At 39.8% G+C, this 17,520-nt stretch overlaps 4 non-coding genes across 4 annotated transcripts; 2 read left to right on the top strand and 2 right to left on the bottom strand.

The window, feature by feature from the left end:
- Positions 1–7,792: 7,792 nt before the first annotated feature.
- On the bottom strand, positions 7,793–7,865 carry trnav-cac (transfer RNA valine (anticodon CAC)). Its single transcript has one exon. It is a non-coding gene; the product is annotated as a tRNA-Val (tRNA).
- A 2,343-nt stretch (positions 7,866–10,208) lies between these two features.
- On the top strand, positions 10,209–10,281 carry trnav-aac (transfer RNA valine (anticodon AAC)). Its single transcript has one exon. It is a non-coding gene; the product is annotated as a tRNA-Val (tRNA).
- A 3,717-nt stretch (positions 10,282–13,998) lies between these two features.
- Positions 13,999–14,071, bottom strand: trnav-cac (transfer RNA valine (anticodon CAC)). Its single transcript has one exon. It is a non-coding gene; the product is annotated as a tRNA-Val (tRNA).
- A 232-nt stretch (positions 14,072–14,303) lies between these two features.
- On the top strand, positions 14,304–14,375 carry trnad-guc (transfer RNA aspartic acid (anticodon GUC)). Its single transcript has one exon. It is a non-coding gene; the product is annotated as a tRNA-Asp (tRNA).
- The last annotated feature ends 3,145 nt before the right edge of the window (positions 14,376–17,520 follow it).

Here is a 17,520-nt window from a genome sequence, read left to right on the forward strand (position 1 = left end):
ACATATATGTATATATATATACACATATACATACATATATACATACACATACACATACATATGTGTGTGTATATATATATTTATAGTGTCTAGTTTGAGAAACAGACGCCTCACAAGTCCTCAACTGGCAGCTTCATTAAATAGTACCCGCAAAACATACATATATATATATATATATATATATATATATATACACAGTGGAGAGAACAAGTATTTGATACACTGCCGATTTTGCAGGTTTTCCTACTTACAAAGCATGTAGAGGTCTGTCATTTTTATCATAGGTACACTTCAACTGTGAGAGACGGAATCTAAAACAAAAATCAAGAAAATCACATTGTTTGATTTTTAAGTAATTAATATGCATTTTATTGCATGACATAAGTATTTGATCACCTACCAACCAGTATGAATTCCGGCTCTCACAGACCTGTGAGTTTTTCTTTAAGAAGCCCTCCTGTTCTCCACTCATTACCTGTATTAACTGCACCTGTTTGAACTCGTTACCTGTATAAAAGACACCTGTCCACACACTCAATCAAACAGACTCCAACCTCTCCACAATGGCCAAGACCAGAGAGCTGTGTAAGGACATCAGGGATAAAATTCTAGACCTGCACAAGGCTGGGATGGGCTACAGGACAATAGGCAAGCAGCTTTGTGAGAAGGCATCAACTGTTGGCGCAATTATTAGAAAATGGAAGAAGTTCAAGATGACGGTCAATCACCCTCGGTCTGGGGCTCCATGCAAGATCTCACCTCGTGGGGCATCAATGATCATGAGGAAGGTGAGGGATCAGCCCAGAACTACACGGCAGGACCTGGTCAATGACCTGAAGAGAGCTGGGACCACAGTCTCAAACAAAACCATTAGTAACACACTACGCCGTCATGGATTAAAATCCTGCAGCGCACGCAAGGTCCCCCTGCTCAAGCCAGCGCATGTCCAGGCCCGTCTGAAGTTTGCCAATGATCATCTGGATGATCCAGAGGAGGAATGGGAGAAGGTCATGTGGTCTGATGAGACAAAAATAGAGGGACGCTTTTCTGCAAAGGGGACAGGACGACTGCACCGTATTGAGGGGAGGATGGATGGGGCCATGTATCGCAAGATCTTGGCCAACAACCTCCTTCCCTCAGTAAGAGCATTGAAGATGGGTCGTGGCTGGGTCTTCCAGCATGACAACGACCTGAAACACACAGCCTGGGCAACTAAGGAGTGGCTCCGTAAGAAGCATCTCAAGGTCCTGGAGTGGCCTAGCCAGTCTCCAGACCTGAACCCAATAGAAAATCTTTGGAGGGAGCTGAAAGTCCGTATTGCCCAGCGACAGCCCCGAAACCTGAAGGATCTGGAGAAGGTCTGTATGGAGGAGTGGGCCAAAATACCTGCTGCAGTGTGTGCAAACCTGGTCAAGAACTACAGGAAATGTATGATCTCTGTAATTGCAAACAAAGGTTTCTGTACCAAATATTAAGTTCTGCTTTTCTGATGTATCAAATACTTATGTCATGCAATAAAATGCAAATTAATTACTTAAAAATCATACAATGTGATTTTCTGGATTTTTGTTTTAGATTCCGTCTCTCACACTTGAAGTGTACCTATGATAAAAATTACAGACCTCTACATGCTTTGTAATTAGGAAACACTGCTGATTTTGCAGGTTATCAAATACTTGTTCTCCCCACTCCTTCTCAGGAAGGAGACGCGTTCTGTCTCCTAGAGATGAACGTACTTTGGTGAGAAAAGTGCAAATCAATCCCAGAACAACAGCAAAGGATCTTGTGAAGATGCTGGAGGAAACAGGTACAAAAGTATCTATATCCACAGTAAAAGAGTCCGATATCGACATAACCTGAAAGGCCAGTCAGCAAGGAAGAAGCCACTGCTCCAAAACCGCTATAAAAAAGCCAGACTATCGTTTGCAACTGCACATGGGGACAAAGATTGTACTTTTTGGAGAAATGTCCTCTGGTCTGATGAAACAAAAAAATAACTGTTTGGCCATAATGACCATTGTTATGTTTGGAGGAAAAAGGGGGAGGCTTGCAAGCCGAAGAACACCATCCCAACCGTGAAGCACGGGGGTGGCAGCATCATGTTGTCGGGGTGCTTTGCTGCAGGAGGGTCTGGTGCACTTCACAAAATAGATGGCATCATGAGGCAGGAAAATTATGTGGATATATTGAAGCAACATCTCAAGACATCAGTCAGGAAGTTAAGCTTGGTCGCAAATGGGTCTTCCAAATGGACAATGACCCCAAGCATATTTCCAAAGTTGTGGCAAATTGGCTTGAGGACAACAAAGTCAAGGTATTGGAGTGGCCATCACAAAGCCCTGACCTCAATCCTACAGAACATTTGTGGGCAGAACTGAAAAAGCACGTGCGAGCAAGGAGGCCTACAAACCTGACTCAGTTACACCAGCTCTGTCAGAAGCAATGGGCCAAAATTCACCCAACTTATTGTGGGAAGCTTGTGGAAGGCTACCCGAAACGTTTGACCCAAGTTAAACAATTTTAAGGCAATGTTACGGAATACTAATTGAGTGTATGTAAACTTCTGACCTACTGGGAATGTGATGAAATAAATGAAAGCTGAAATAAAACATTTCTCTCTACTATTATTCTGACATTTCACATTCTTAAAATAAAGTGGTGATCCTAACTGACCTAAGACAGGGAATTTTTACTCTGATTAAATGTCAGGAATTGCGAAAAATTGAGTTTAAATGAATTTGGCTAAGGAATATTAACTCTGATTAAATGTCAGGAATTGCGAAAAACTGAGTTTAAATTAATTTTGGAAAAAATATATGTAAACTTCCGACTTCAACTGTCCCCACACACACACACGCAGTCATACCACACGTTGTCGACAATCATATCTCGATTTTCACTATAACCTTCACACATTAGAACTAAGAAAAGTTGTATCTAATTGTAGGTCATCAGGATCGAATGGATCAGCAGTGTCCACCAGGTCTGGGTATATATAGCGTTCATCCCATTGGTCAGACTCTGGGATGGGCACGTACCTCACCATCTGCTGAGTCACTGCATTCTCCAACGCCTTGCTCACCAAACCTCGGACACAGGGAATAAAACAACAGCCACATAATACCAGCATACCCATACAAACAATAGCAGCCCCCAAGATGGTAGCTACTATGGTTTTCCATTTGCCTAACATTTCATCAAACCACCCTGTCACATATGTATTAACCCCTGAGTTCTCAGCCCATTCTTCACTTAGAGCGGTCAACCCAGCCAAGGCTCTAATTACAGTCCCTTCTGGTGATGTGTGATTAGGAAGAACAGTACAACAATGACCCCCCACCATTCCACAAACCCTGCCCTTTTCTGCCAATAACATATCGAGAGCCAGCCTATTTTGCCAGGTCATGAGCGAGGTTGCGGATAATTGGTCAGAGATTCCCTTCACCGCATCTCTAGTCTGATTCACAAAACGTTGTTGATTATAATATATATAATTGATCCAGTCCACATTTTAATTTATCGTTACCCAACAGAAGAATGTAGTGGTAAAGCCTTCACCAATTTGATTCATAGCCTTGTATTCATCTGGAACTCTATCCAAACCGGGCTACTCCCATCCAGGTCAAGACTCCTCTTTTTCCTAGTTGAGCTTCCCACAACTGGCGTCTGATGACTAATTCTAACTGTTTGCACCAATAATACTGGGGCGCAAGTACCTAACCACCCTTTTGGTAGTGTCTGTCGTATGCGTCCTTGGTTGGTACAAGCCCACCCTACCTCCATTATAGGAGCTGTGAGGTTCAGAATTTTCTCCTGTGCTTCGATTCTAAGTCAGTCATATTAACTACCGTCTTACAGCCATTAAAATCACCTACATTCTGCCCCTCTCTGACTCCTATTTTGTAGGTCACTCGTCCTTGACGGTCGGTATGTTGGGTCGTTTCTCTTTTACTTCTTAACAATGGTGGGGGCGTAGTATAATAGGTGCCGGAAGGTGGTGGATCTGGATGTATCAGGAAAATTACCAAGACAATGATGCAGCTCAGGGTCCCCCATATTCCCAACAACCGCCAACCCTCTCCTGCCCTTAGTCGATCTGCTAGGAACCACCCCATACTCACACTCTAGGAGCACACACAGTGATGAAAGGTCGGGATAGGGGATCCTCGTTAAGGATGTAACCCCCGAACCCTGTTGGTACTCAGTTCTTCTCCTAACTCTGTGTGTGATCAGTAGTGCTTGTATGTGTTCCTACCTTTTTGCAGTGGGTAACATGGACCCAAGTGGCTCTTTCAGCTATTCTAATGCCAAAGGCGGTTACCAACAAAACCTGGTATGGGCCTTTCCAACGGGACTGCTTCCAGTCTTTTCTCCTCAGAGATTTGATCCATACCCAGTCTCCTGGTTGTATTGTGTGAATCACCTTCTTCTGTAATTCACCTGTGGGACACAAAATCTTTGACATACGAGTGTGGGGGCTAGGGGGCTAGGGGGCAGTATTGAGAATTTTGAAAAAAATATGTGCCAATTTTTAACTGCCTCCTACACCAACTCAGAAGCTAGGATATGCATATTATTAACATATTTGGATAGAAAACACTCTGAATTTTCTAAAACTGTTTGAATGGTGTCTGTATATATACTCATATGGCAGGCAAAAACCTGAGAAAAATACAACCAGGAAATGAAAATTTTGTAGCTGTACTATTTTCGAATCATTGCTAATAGATCACACAGTGACAAAGGATTCATTTCGCACTTCCTACGGCTTCCACTAGATGTCAACGATCTTTATAAAGTTGTTTGAAGCGTCTATGATGAACAGAGACCAGATGACAAGGAAGAGAAGTTGATGTCCCTGGGATGTCGTCACTTCATTATTGCGCGCACCTGCGCATTCATGTGAGGCGAGACATTTTTCAAAAACGTTTTTCAAGACACAGGAGAGGTCGGGTTGAAACATTACTGATGTTTCACCTTAAAAATGGCCCTAAAGATTGATGCTAAACAACGTTTGACATGTTTGAACGAACGTAAATAGATTTTTTTTTTAACTTTTCGTCGGGACTTTCCCCCCGCCCTACTTTTGAGTAGCCTACCGAAGCGCTAACAACATGGAACAACTTGGAGTTATTTGGACATAAATGATGAACTTTGTCGAAAGAAACCACATTTGTTGTGAACCTGGGATTCCTGGAAGTGCCAATGGATGAAGATAATCAAAGGTAAGGGATTATTGACAATAGTATTATTGATATTAGATGGTTACAAGATGGTGCTAACCTGTATATCCTAGCCTATTGTTCTTAGCACAGCACCCCGTTTATTGCAAAGTGTGATTTCCCAGTAAAGTTATTTTGAAATCTGACAATGCAGTAGCATTTACGAAATGTTAAACTATAATTCTTTGAATGACAATATTATAATTTACCAATGTTTTCGAATAGTAATTTTGTAAATTGTAACGTTGATTCACCGGAAGCATTTGAGGAGAAAAAAATTCTGAATTTCACCGCTACTGTAAAATGCTGTTTTTGGATTTAAATATGAACTTGATGGAACAAAAAATGCATGTATTGTATAACATAATGTCCTAGGAGTGTCATCTGAGGAAGATTATCAAAGGTTAGTGCATAATTTTAGCTGGTTATCTGCTTTTGGTGACGCCTGTCTTTGAATTGACAAAACATTACACACAGCTATTTTCAATGTACTCTCCTAACATAACCTAACTTTATGCTTTTGCCGTAAAGCCTCTTTGAAATCGGACAATGTGGTTGGATTTAGGAGATGTTTATCTTTCAAATGGTGAAAAATAGATGATTGTTTGAGAAATTGAAATTATTAGATTCTTGCAGTTTTGAATTTCCCGCCATGGTCTCTTGACAATAAATCCCAATACCGGGATCAGATCCCCAACAGGTTTTAACAAACAATCGTCTCATGTGTTCTGCTAAGGTATGCTCTGTTTCTATATCAGCCTGTTCTGGTCTCCCTAACTCTGGCATTCTATAGGGTCTACCAAAAACTTTCTCAAACGATGACAACCCATCTTTATCTGGGGTTATCCTAATTGTCATTAATACTATTGGTAAGCACTGTACCCAGTTTCTACCTGTGCTCATGTGTGTTTTCCTTAATCGTACTTTAATCGTATAATCTATGTGTTCAATCAATCCTGCCGATTGCGGGTGATATGAACAGTGTTTCTTTTCCTATTTAATGTTCAATTTCTGTTCTATACTATCTATTACCTGATTAGGAGCTGATTGTGGACTATAGGAAAAGGAGGGCCGAACAGGCCCCCATTAACATGGACAGGACTGAAATGGAGCGGGTCGACAGTTTCAAGTTCCTTGGTGTCCACATCACCAACAAACTATCATCGTCCAAACACACCAAGACAGTTGTGAAAAGGGCATGACAACACCTTTTCCCCCTCAGGAGACTGAAAAGATTTGGCATGGGTCCCTAGATCCTCAAAAAGTTATACAGCTACACCATCAAGAGCATCCTGACCGGTTGCATTACCGCCTGGTATGGCAACTGTTTGGCATCTGACCGGAAGGCGTTACAGAGGGTAGTGCGTACGGCCCAGTACATCAATGGGGCTAAGCTTCCTTGACATCCAGGACCTATATACTAGGCGTGTCAGAGGAATGCCCGAAAAATTGTCTTAAGACTCCAGTCACCCAAGTCATAGACTGTTCTCTCTGCTACCGCACAGGAAGAGGTACCGGAGCGCCAAATCTAGGATTATAAGACTCCTTAACAGCTTCTACCCCCAAGCAATAAGACTGCTGAACAACTAAACTAATCAAATGGCCACCCAGACTATTTACATTGAACTCATCCCCCCCCCCCTTTGTTTTTACACTGCTGCTACTCTCTATTTATTATCTATGCATAGTCACTTTACAAATTACCTCGGTTAACCTGTAGCCTGGCACATTGACTCGGTACACCCTGTATGTAGCCTCCTTATTGTTATGTAAATGTATTGTGTTACCTTTTGATTGATTTGATTTTCTTTTAAACTTTAGTTTATCTAGTAAATATTTTATTAACTCTATTTCTTGAACTGCATTGTTGGTTAAGGTCTTGCAAGTATATCAAGGTAATGTTGTATTTGGGGCATGTGACAAATAAAATGTTATTTGATTTTGGAAAGCACTTGACATCAGCAAGTCCTTATCCTGGTAAAGTTGTCAGTCTTACTACTGTCAACACCACTATAGATGGCAAGCAAATATAGCCATCTTGTTTATCTCCCTGAATGTTAGCTTGTTAACTAGCCATATTGATGTGATCTGTTGTTAGCTAGCCAATTTGACATGGTTCATCAATCAGTGTACACTAAAAAGCAATGTTGAAAAGGGGATAATGTTTGCTCACTTCGCTACGTTGGGTTGGAGAAAAAAGTGCATTAGGTCTACTTATCACTATGTTTAGCCAACTGTACAAAGTTTCTGCCAGTAGCTTGCAAAGTAAACATCAGCTAAAAGTACATCGGCAAATGCGCCCTTCTGCTGCTTGACTGAGCCCACAAAGGATGGAGAAATTTACCTAAACCACTCATACTTGTCAGGTATAGTTCACTTTATTAAAATGTTATATCACTTAAAATATCAAATTTACGGTGGCCATTATTGACATATCATGAGGCTACCCTTACGTGACCATTTGACATTGCGAGTTTTAAAAAATTATTGGTCGCATGGGTGCAAGCTGCCATTTCACTAATGGTTTTGTTGAAAACTGAGGAGATATAATTCTAGTAGTCACAAAACTGTGTTTCCGCCCGGTTTCGAACCGGGGACCTTTCGCGTGTGAGGCGAACGTGATAACCACTACACTACGGAAACCGATGATTACTTTTCCTACTCATACACTCTTAACCTCGTTGTCTTGGTATATTTATTAGTTTTTCATATAGTATCACCGACCAGCCTTTTCTTATCCCATTCCTGTGTCCTCATTTTCCCCACATATTGTGGTTTCCTTTGGAAAATATAAATAACTTACATACTGATTGCCTTTTACTTTAAGCAAATTTTAAAGTTTTCTGTGTGGCTGATTTGATTTATCCTCCCAACCCACACACGTTTTTTGTTAACCTCCTAAGGTCGTTGTTCGCGCCAAATTAGCATAATACAAAAATCCCCAACAAAAATCTGTCAAAAAACACAAAGTGGATGTATTTGTATATGGTTTGGTCTTGTGAAGCCTGGCTGAGTTCTGGCAAAGAGCAATGTAAATGACACAGGGAGGGAGCAAGTCTCGAACCCCTTATAAACCCAGGGTCGTTACAGAATGTTCTTTTATCTCAGCATGTCTACAGATTCTCCATTCTCCCTGTTTTTGTTTGCTTGGAAATGTTGATACTGGAGACTGTTATCTGAAGAAACTCTGTAACCTTTCATTGGAAAGTTGGTTATCCCCCACAATGTCAAGTTATGTATCACTAGATTCGATTTTTTTACAAGATTAAGAGTATACTGACCAACTTTCATAAGGTCTGGATGCCTTATATGGAATACAGTAAGACTAAAGGAGTCTTTATTGAAAACCTTCCCATGTCAAGGGAGATGCCTATTTAAGCAATCTCTACCTGCTGGGCTGCTCCTGGGGGTCTGTCATCCTGTGAGTTGTCACTCTGGCCTTCGCCTACCATACCCAAAACCAATAAATTAATGTTTCACTAAGATCCTGAAGCTGAGTGGGGTGTTTTGGGTTGGGGCGCTGCAGGGTGGTGGACCCCTAAGTACAGGACAGGGTGACCCAGCTATATTGTGTGCAAGTAAAAAGAGCTCTACAGTACTATTAGGCCTATGATATTAATTATATGGAGGATTTGCGGTTTCTGTGTGTTAATGTATATATGAGGTATATGTGATTTATTTTTTTGTTTCCAAACCTTTCCCTTGGGAATTAAAAAAATGTAAGTTGGGAACAAGGAAGGATATTGTGTTGGGAGAGTTGAGTTATTGTTTAGACTGGTGGGGGTCGGCGTGCAGGCGGCTCGAACTGCTTGGTCAGTCTGGCTGAAATTCTCAGGATCCCTTAAATAAACAGGTCCCTTAAATATTTTTGATAGTTTTTTTGGTTGGACAGATGTCAATACGGTTTGGTAAAATGGACAGCTGAATTTATTTCTGAAAGAACTGGAACAGTTGCCAGTAAAGCGAGAGATTATGGAACATATCAAATATTATCAAATATTTTTAGATGTCTGAGATCATTTTGTCTGTTCTCAGGACCCTGTTTGTAGGGAAGGTTTATAAAATCACCTGATCTGAGTGCAGATAGGCAACTCCTCGTTAGTATAGTGGTCAGTATCCCCGCCTGTCACGCGGGGGCCTGTCGTGTATAGCCGTAATGGACATTTTGGTGACCTTATTTGACCTTTTTGGCTGCTTTTGAGACACGGTTCGATCCCTCCTTGGAGCACTACTTGATTGAGTAAATAAAACACTAAACAATCACAATACAGTAACTATTACTAAACAATCACAATACAGTAACTATTACTAAACAATCACAATGCAGTAACTATTACTAAACAATCACAATACAGTAACTATTACTAAACAATCACAATACAGTAACTATTACTAAACAATCACAATACAGTAACTATTACTAAACAATCACAATGCAGTAACTATTACTAAACAATCACAATACAGTAACTATTACTAAACAATCACAATACAGTAACTATTACTAAACAATCACAATACAGTAACTATTACTAAACAATCACAATACAGAAACTATTGGTCACTGTATTATGTATTATTCTAATATGTATTCATTATAGAATTATTATTATAGAAATCCTCAAAAGTGTCTCCCTTTAACAGCCAGTGTAGTAGTCAAAATTGTAATCATATTCAGTTGTGGTTTTGTTTGTAGGGTACACCTCAATATCAAAGCAACCTGAAAGGCTTCGGAACTGGCCAATTTAATGCCAGTCCACTCAACCTTGTCTGTATCCATGCCTGTCACACTGGTGTTCAATTCCCGACGGAGAGGCCAGACTTTTGCCCTCCCTTACAAGCGTTTAACCATTTTATTTATTAAATAAAATGTTTTGGTCATACTTACTTACAATATGTTCAATTTCTATAGGGTTTCGTATCTCACCTGGCTATTAAGGGTAGTGGGGTTATGGCCAGAATCATTATTTTTCAGTTCTTATATCAGTTTCCGTAGTGTAGTGGTTATCACGTTCGCCTAACACGCGAAAGGTCCCCGGTTCGAGACCGGGCGGAAACACTTTTTGATGGTGGTTATCAATTAAAACGTCACATTGCGGTCCACATGCCGTTTCCACATTTGATTTATTTAACTAGGCAAGTCAGTTAAGAATAAATTCTTATTTACAATGATGGCCTACCAAAATGCCTCCTGCAGGGAAGGGGCCTGGGATTTAAAAAAGTAATACTATATATATATACACACATACACACACACACAGTGATTTGTTAAATTGACCTCCTAAAAAGTCATTCGGTGCCACCATGAAATAAAAAAAATAGATAAATTATACTGTATCTTTGTTTTTTCACTGGAACACCCCACATTTTGAATGACTGTCAACTACAATTTCTGTTAAATAAATTAGAAAACCATAACATTTTACAGAAATAAATGTTTCTCTTATAGACTGAGCTCCTTTCTGCATTTTTGAAACAATAACATATTTGAATTTTTTTTTTTTTTACATTAATAACTGGTTGTACCGAGTGATCATTGCTAGTCACACCGCATGAGTATTTTGTTATGTTGTAATTTTTTAGGCAGATCTCTCTCCATTTCCCTCTTAATCAAACACACACACACATTACGAGTAACATGGTTTCTTATTCAACAACAATGATGCCTTTAATGCTTAGTGAAATACCACAAATGTGACTCAAATGAGTATCACACAGAAACATTTAATCATGAACATGACAATGAACTTCTAAAAACAGGATTAAAATTGTGCATTATGATTAATTTTTCAAACAATGTTAAAAATAGTGTTAAGAATCATTGTAATAAATGAATATTAAAGATACTGAAATACAGTAATTCAACATTCAAACATTAAAATATAAAATGCATAAAAAAGTGTTATTCAACATTACAATATTAAGAAAAAGTAAAATGTTTGTGCAATATCTTCTAAAAACATTAATCTCCACATTGCGTGGACAATAAAGTTTTTATATTTCTAATATTAAAGCATAAACAGATGTGATTAAGTTTGTGCAGACCAGTGCAAGATAAAAATGATAATTAAAAAAGTTTAATTGTGTAAACAATTCATGAGATTCAAACATTAAAGACAAAGAAATTATAACTTTGTAGCAAAAGTTGTAACACAAACTCATTGAAGTTGAAAATAATAAAACGTGCATTCTTAAAACAGTGTGTTTGATGTTGTTGCACTAGTGTGACATGTAAGCAGCCCAGTCTGTGTCAGACTGCCGAGATGCTCTTTAGCTGATAGGGCTCGGGCTCACTGATCATGGAATTCACATCTCCTTCATAGTAGAAGGTAATGTCTGGCACAGGGGGCCAGACAAAAACATTCCTCACTCCAGGCTTCTGCATACAAGTGATTTGTACTTCCTCCCAATCACCTTCAGCACCTTGCTTACAAAGGGGTGGTCTTCATAGCTGACAATGACAAAACTGCCTAGACTTTCAGTGTTGACTTGGCCACAGCTGCAGCTTCATCTTGCTGTTCATCAGTGATGGTTTTCTCCTTATGTTGTTCTTCATTGAAGTTCACTTCTACAGCACTGAAACAGGTGTTGCTTGGTCTGCTGTCTAAGGGAGTCAGATATGGCGTAGGACTGGCTTCCCTCTGATGCGTACACCACAATTGTATGGATTGTAGCCTGCTGTCCACTCCCCCCAAAGTGGAAAACATGGAGTTCTATGGCCAATTTACAACTGAGTCAGTAGTAATCTGTGTCCTGATGATAAAGGCATCTGCAAATTGAGAATGCCAAGAGTGTGCAAAGCTGTCATCAAAGCAAAGTTTAACACTTTATTGGTTACTACATGATTCCATGTGTTATTTCATAGGTTTGATGTCTTCACTATTATTCTACAATGTAGAAAATAGTGAAAAAATAAAGAAAAACCCTTGAATGAGTAGTTGTGTGCAAACTTTTGACTGCTATAGATAGGATAGTAGTTATTTACTTACACGTATTTTCAGTATTAGCTGCTTGATGTACACTACAATATATAAAATAAACTGACAACTCCTTTATCCTACAAACACTTGTGTTTTTACTTAAAAGGAGTTGTGTATATAGATTAACATATAACTTAATACAAAGACAAACATATTGACATTATTCAGTCAAACCGTTTAGTCATATGGTGTAACTGGAATTTCTGGTGACTTGAATGATCATTTTGGTTACACGTATGACTTTTCTCACATAAACATGTATTAGAGGCAACTGCTTTTGCACTAGAGGTCGACCGATTATGATTTTTCAACGCAGATACCGATTATTGGAGGGCCAAAAATACCGTGCACCCCGCTAACTAGCTAGCCATTTCACATCGGTTACACCAACCTAATCTCGGGAGTTGATAGGTTTGAAGTCATAAACAGCGCAATGCTTGAAGCATTGCGAAGAGCTGCTGGCAAAACGCACAAAAGTGTGTTTGAATGAATGCTTACGAGCCTGCTGGTGCCACCACTCAGTCAGACTGCTCTATCAAATATCAAATCATAGACTTAATTATAATAAACACACAGAAATACGAGCCTTAGGTCTTTAATATGGTCGAATCCGGAAACTATCATCTCGAAAACAAAACCTTTATTCTTTCAGTGAAATATTTTTTTCCTTTCAGTATTTTATCTAACGGGTGGCATCCCTAAGTCTAAATATTCCTGTTACATTGCACAACCGTCAATGTTATGTCATAATTACGTAAAATTCTGGCAAATTAGTTCGCAACGAGCCAGGCGGCCCAAACTGTTGCATATACCCTGACTCTGCGTGCAATGAACGCAAGAGAAGTGACACAATTTCATCTGGTTAATATTGCCTGCTAACCTGGATTTCTTTTAGCTAAATATGCAGGTTTAAAAATATATACTTCTGGGTATTGATTTTAAGAAAGGCATTGATGTTTATGGTTAGGTACAGTCGTGCAACGATTGTGCTTTTTTTTCGCAAATGCGCTTTTGTTAAATCATGCCCCGTTTGGCGAAGTTGGCTGTCTTTGTTAGGAAGAAATAGTCTTCACAGTTCGCAACGAGTCAGGCGGCCCAAACTGCTGCATATACCCTGACTCTGCAAGAGGTGACACATTTTCCCTCGTTAAAATAAATTCATGTTAGCAGGCAATATTAACTAAATATGCAGGGTTAAAAATATATACTTGTGTATTGATTTTAAGAAAGACATTGATGTTTATGGTTAGGTAAATGTTGGAACAACAACAGTCCTTTTTCGCGAATGTGCACCGAATCGATTATATGCAACGCAGGACAGGCTAGATAAACTAGTAATATCATCAACCATGTGTAGTTAACTAGTGATTATGATTGATTGATTGTTTTTTTATAAGATACGTTTAATGCTAGCTAGCAACTTACCTTGGCTTTTTACTGCATTTGCGTAACAGGCAGGCTCCTCGTGGAGTGCAATGTAAAGCAGGTGGTTAGAGCGTTGGACTAGTTAACCGTAAGGTTGCAAGTTTAATTCCCCTAGCTGACAAGGTAAAAATCTGTCGTTCTGCTGCTTGACAGAGCCCACAAATGATGGGGAAATGAACCTAAACCATTAAATATTGAGAGATATCATGAGGCTACCCTCAGTTACCATCTAGTCGCATTTTGTGACCCTTTGACATTGCGAGTTAAATTTTTAATTGGTCGCATCGGTGCAAGCTGCCATTTATAGCTAGTCACATCACTAATGGTTTTGTTGAAAATGTAGTAGATATAATTCGACTGGTCATCAAAATTGTTTCCGCCCGGTTTCGAACCGGGGACCTTTCGCGTGTGAGGCGAACGTGATAACCACTACACTACGGAAACTGGTGACCAAAGCGTTGGCCACACACTGTCTTATCCGTCATCATTGTACATCTACGTGTTTTGTCCTCCTGGATCATGGACCAGTATTTTTGTATCCCATTCCTGTGTCATTACTTTCCCCACATATAGTGGTTTTCTTTGGAGAATGACAAATATAAATAATTTATGTACTGAACGCCTTTTATTTTATGCTAATTTAAAACGTCAACTGATCTGGTTGAAGACAGGTCACTCCTCGTTAGTATAGTGGTCAGTATCCCCGCCTGTCACGCGGGAGACCGGGGTTCAATTCCCCGACGGGGAGGTACAATTTTTTTCGCTCACATCCTTATCATATTACCCACAATTTGCCCTTATCACTTTCAATCAATTACCTTTTCTTCTTAGTACTTCATCAATGAAATGTCAGCTTTAAAATTTTTTGAATGTTATTCCTTTAATGAAAATTATGATATTGAGCATCGCCATCTAGTGGTGGAATAAATACCCTGCAACTACAGGATTAGATTTTGAAGTGTTTATTTCTACTACTACTACTGTTTATTTCTATAATTCTGTTTAAACCAATTGTAAAACATTGCTTACTAATATAATTTGTTTCATACAGGCAGCTAATATATTTACCTTCTTTAGTGTACTTATACTGAAGTTAAAAAACACATATATAAAATGTATGGAAGAAGAACTCTTCCGAATTCAGGTGGGGAGATAAGTGATGTCAGACTTTCTATTATAAATTGTAATTCCCATTGGTTCTGCCTCTGACTGAGCGGTGTCAGAATCATTTTTAGTTATTTGATTGCGAGGGGCCAATCCGTGTTAGTATTAGTGGCCAGTATCTCTGTCTGGCCGCGGTAGACCTGGTTTCAATTCTCCTCTTTCCTTTGTTGTTATGGAGTTTGTCATCCACTGTGCTGTATTTGAATTCATGATTTGCAATGTAGTAGTGGCAGCACTATGAATGACAATTGGCACAGTTTTATATCTCCAATATACACAAAAAAATGTTTTTGAGTAACTAGTTCCACAGCCTTGTCACATGAAATTCACATTTTGAGTTGGCCAAAACTTTGTTCTGACTCAATGAGACAAGTTGGGGAGAAGTTCCTTTAACGTAGAATGAATTATAAAAAATGTGTTCATATGGAAATTATTTTGATATGTTGTAAAATTGTTTTGTTAAAGGATAAATATTTTTTTTACAACCAAATCTCAATTTTTCTTTCCAAACGTAATTCGCAACGTTATATTGTCGTGATGGGGAATAAAATGTATAGTTACATATCGGGATACATTTTTTTAAGCTACATTGTATCCAAGGCCGGCCCCACAGATTAGGCAGATTGATGCGGGCGGCTGACCAAGACGCACCTCCAACAACACATAAAACCTATGACTAATTCTGCCCTAAAACAATAACAATTTCTCTCAACCAGTGGCATATGGGCTTTTTAAGGTGTGCTGAAGCCGCCCTGTGATAATCAGTGCCCACTTTGTCAAAGGCAAAGGCAGGGGTTTCCCGCTTTTTTTCATGAGCCTGTGTTCATTGATTCTCATTCCAAATAGGCAGATAAAGTTGGACGTAGCTGATATTCATAGCTTAACAGGAAACTTCACCGCTATTTACTATGGGGTGTTGTTCAAGTCTCCCTACATAATTATGAGTGATGAGAGGGTGTTTCACTCCTCTTCAATGGCTGTGAGAAGTTGGAATTGTGTTGTATGACAGAACTAAACATTTTAGAGTGGCCTTTTATTGTCCCCAGTGCAAGGTGCACCTGTGTAATGATCATGCTGTTTAATCATCTTCTTGATATGCCACACCTGTCAGGTGGATGGATATTATCTTGGCAAAGGAGAAATGCTCACTAACAGGGATGTAAACAAATTTGTGCACACAATTTAAGTGATATAAGCTTTCTGTGGATTTTGGAAAATTTCTGGGATATTTTATTTCAGCTCATGGAACATGGGACCAACACTTTACCTGTTGTGCTTATATTTTTGTTCAGTATATAACTGACTGAATATCGTTTTACCCCTCTCGGTTCCTTCAGGTTGCCCACAGTAATTCCAAACCGAACCAGAACTCTTGTCAGTTTGTTACCATGGCAATATACAGCTGCTCAGCTGTCAACTTCACTTAGGTAATCAATCCATCAACATGATTAACCAATAAACTGTATCAATCAATACAGTACTTATGGCCAAATCTTCACTTAGTTGAGACACATATGGGCTCTGGTGAAAAGTAGTGAGCTATAAAGTCACGTTGACCGAAGATGAGATTCTCTCCATCCTCCCGGTCATAAACTCCACCTGCAACCTCTTCATCACTCTGTCCCTACTGTCCCAGCCCACAGCAGACTACGTAAGACACACAGATTCTGATGACTGATGTCCCAGCCCTCTGCCGACTATGTACAATCCACACACACCTTGTCTCTTATCCGCTAAAATCTTGTCTTTTACCTCCATCCCCTCTTTCCTCTCCTAGGTGCCTCTGTGTCACTATCGTGAGCCTGTGTTCAGCAGTGGCGCTCCTCGCAGGCTGGTGGAGAAGGTGCAGGCCGAGCTCAGGGCCATTTCTGATGAGATCACAGACAGGAACAAGAAGCTGGAGCTGCCCTACGACTACATGTCACCCAACCGCATCGAGAACAGTGTGGCCATCTGAGCTGCTGTGAATACACACTCACGTAGACAGACACACACACACACACTTCCAGACCGACAGACACACACTTCCAGACCGACAGACACACACTAGCGTAATGATTTTACTCTTTCAACCACAATGTTTCTTCGGTTTATAATATTCATGATTACAAAAATCTATTTAAACGCTGAAACGTAACTGCTTTCACGCTTTGATGGTGTTATTGTCTTTTTACATGGTCATATTTAAGACTGCACTCTTTACTTCTCATTACACTACTGCCCTCAAACTCTCTGGACCTCGAAGACAGTTTTTTAATTGTTACCCTTTAAATCAGGGACTGATTTACAACTGGGACACCAGATGTGTGCAATTAGGTAGAACGGAAAACCAGCAGGCTCTGGACCTCGTAGGGTAAGAGTTCAGTACCCCTGCACTATTGTATAGCCTACACCACGTGTCTATTGTATAGCCTACACCACGTGTCTATTGTATAGCCTACACCACGTGTCTATTGTATAGCCTACACCACGTGTCTATTGTATAGCCTACACCACGTGTCTATTGTATAGCCTACACCACGTGTCAAACTCATTCCACGGAGGGCCGAGTGTCCGCGAGTTTTCACGCCTCCCTTGTACTTGATTGATGAATTAAGGTCACTAATTAGTAAGGAACTCCCCTCAGCTGGTTGTCTAGACTTAATTGAAATGACAAAACAAAAACAGGCAGACACTAGGTGTGAGTTTGACACCCCTGGCCTATACACTACACCAGGGCTATTCAACTC

Source organism: Salmo trutta, chromosome 7, assembly GCF_901001165.1.
Source record: "Salmo trutta chromosome 7, fSalTru1.1, whole genome shotgun sequence".
Classification (NCBI taxonomy): Eukaryota; Metazoa; Chordata; class Actinopteri; order Salmoniformes; family Salmonidae; genus Salmo; species Salmo trutta.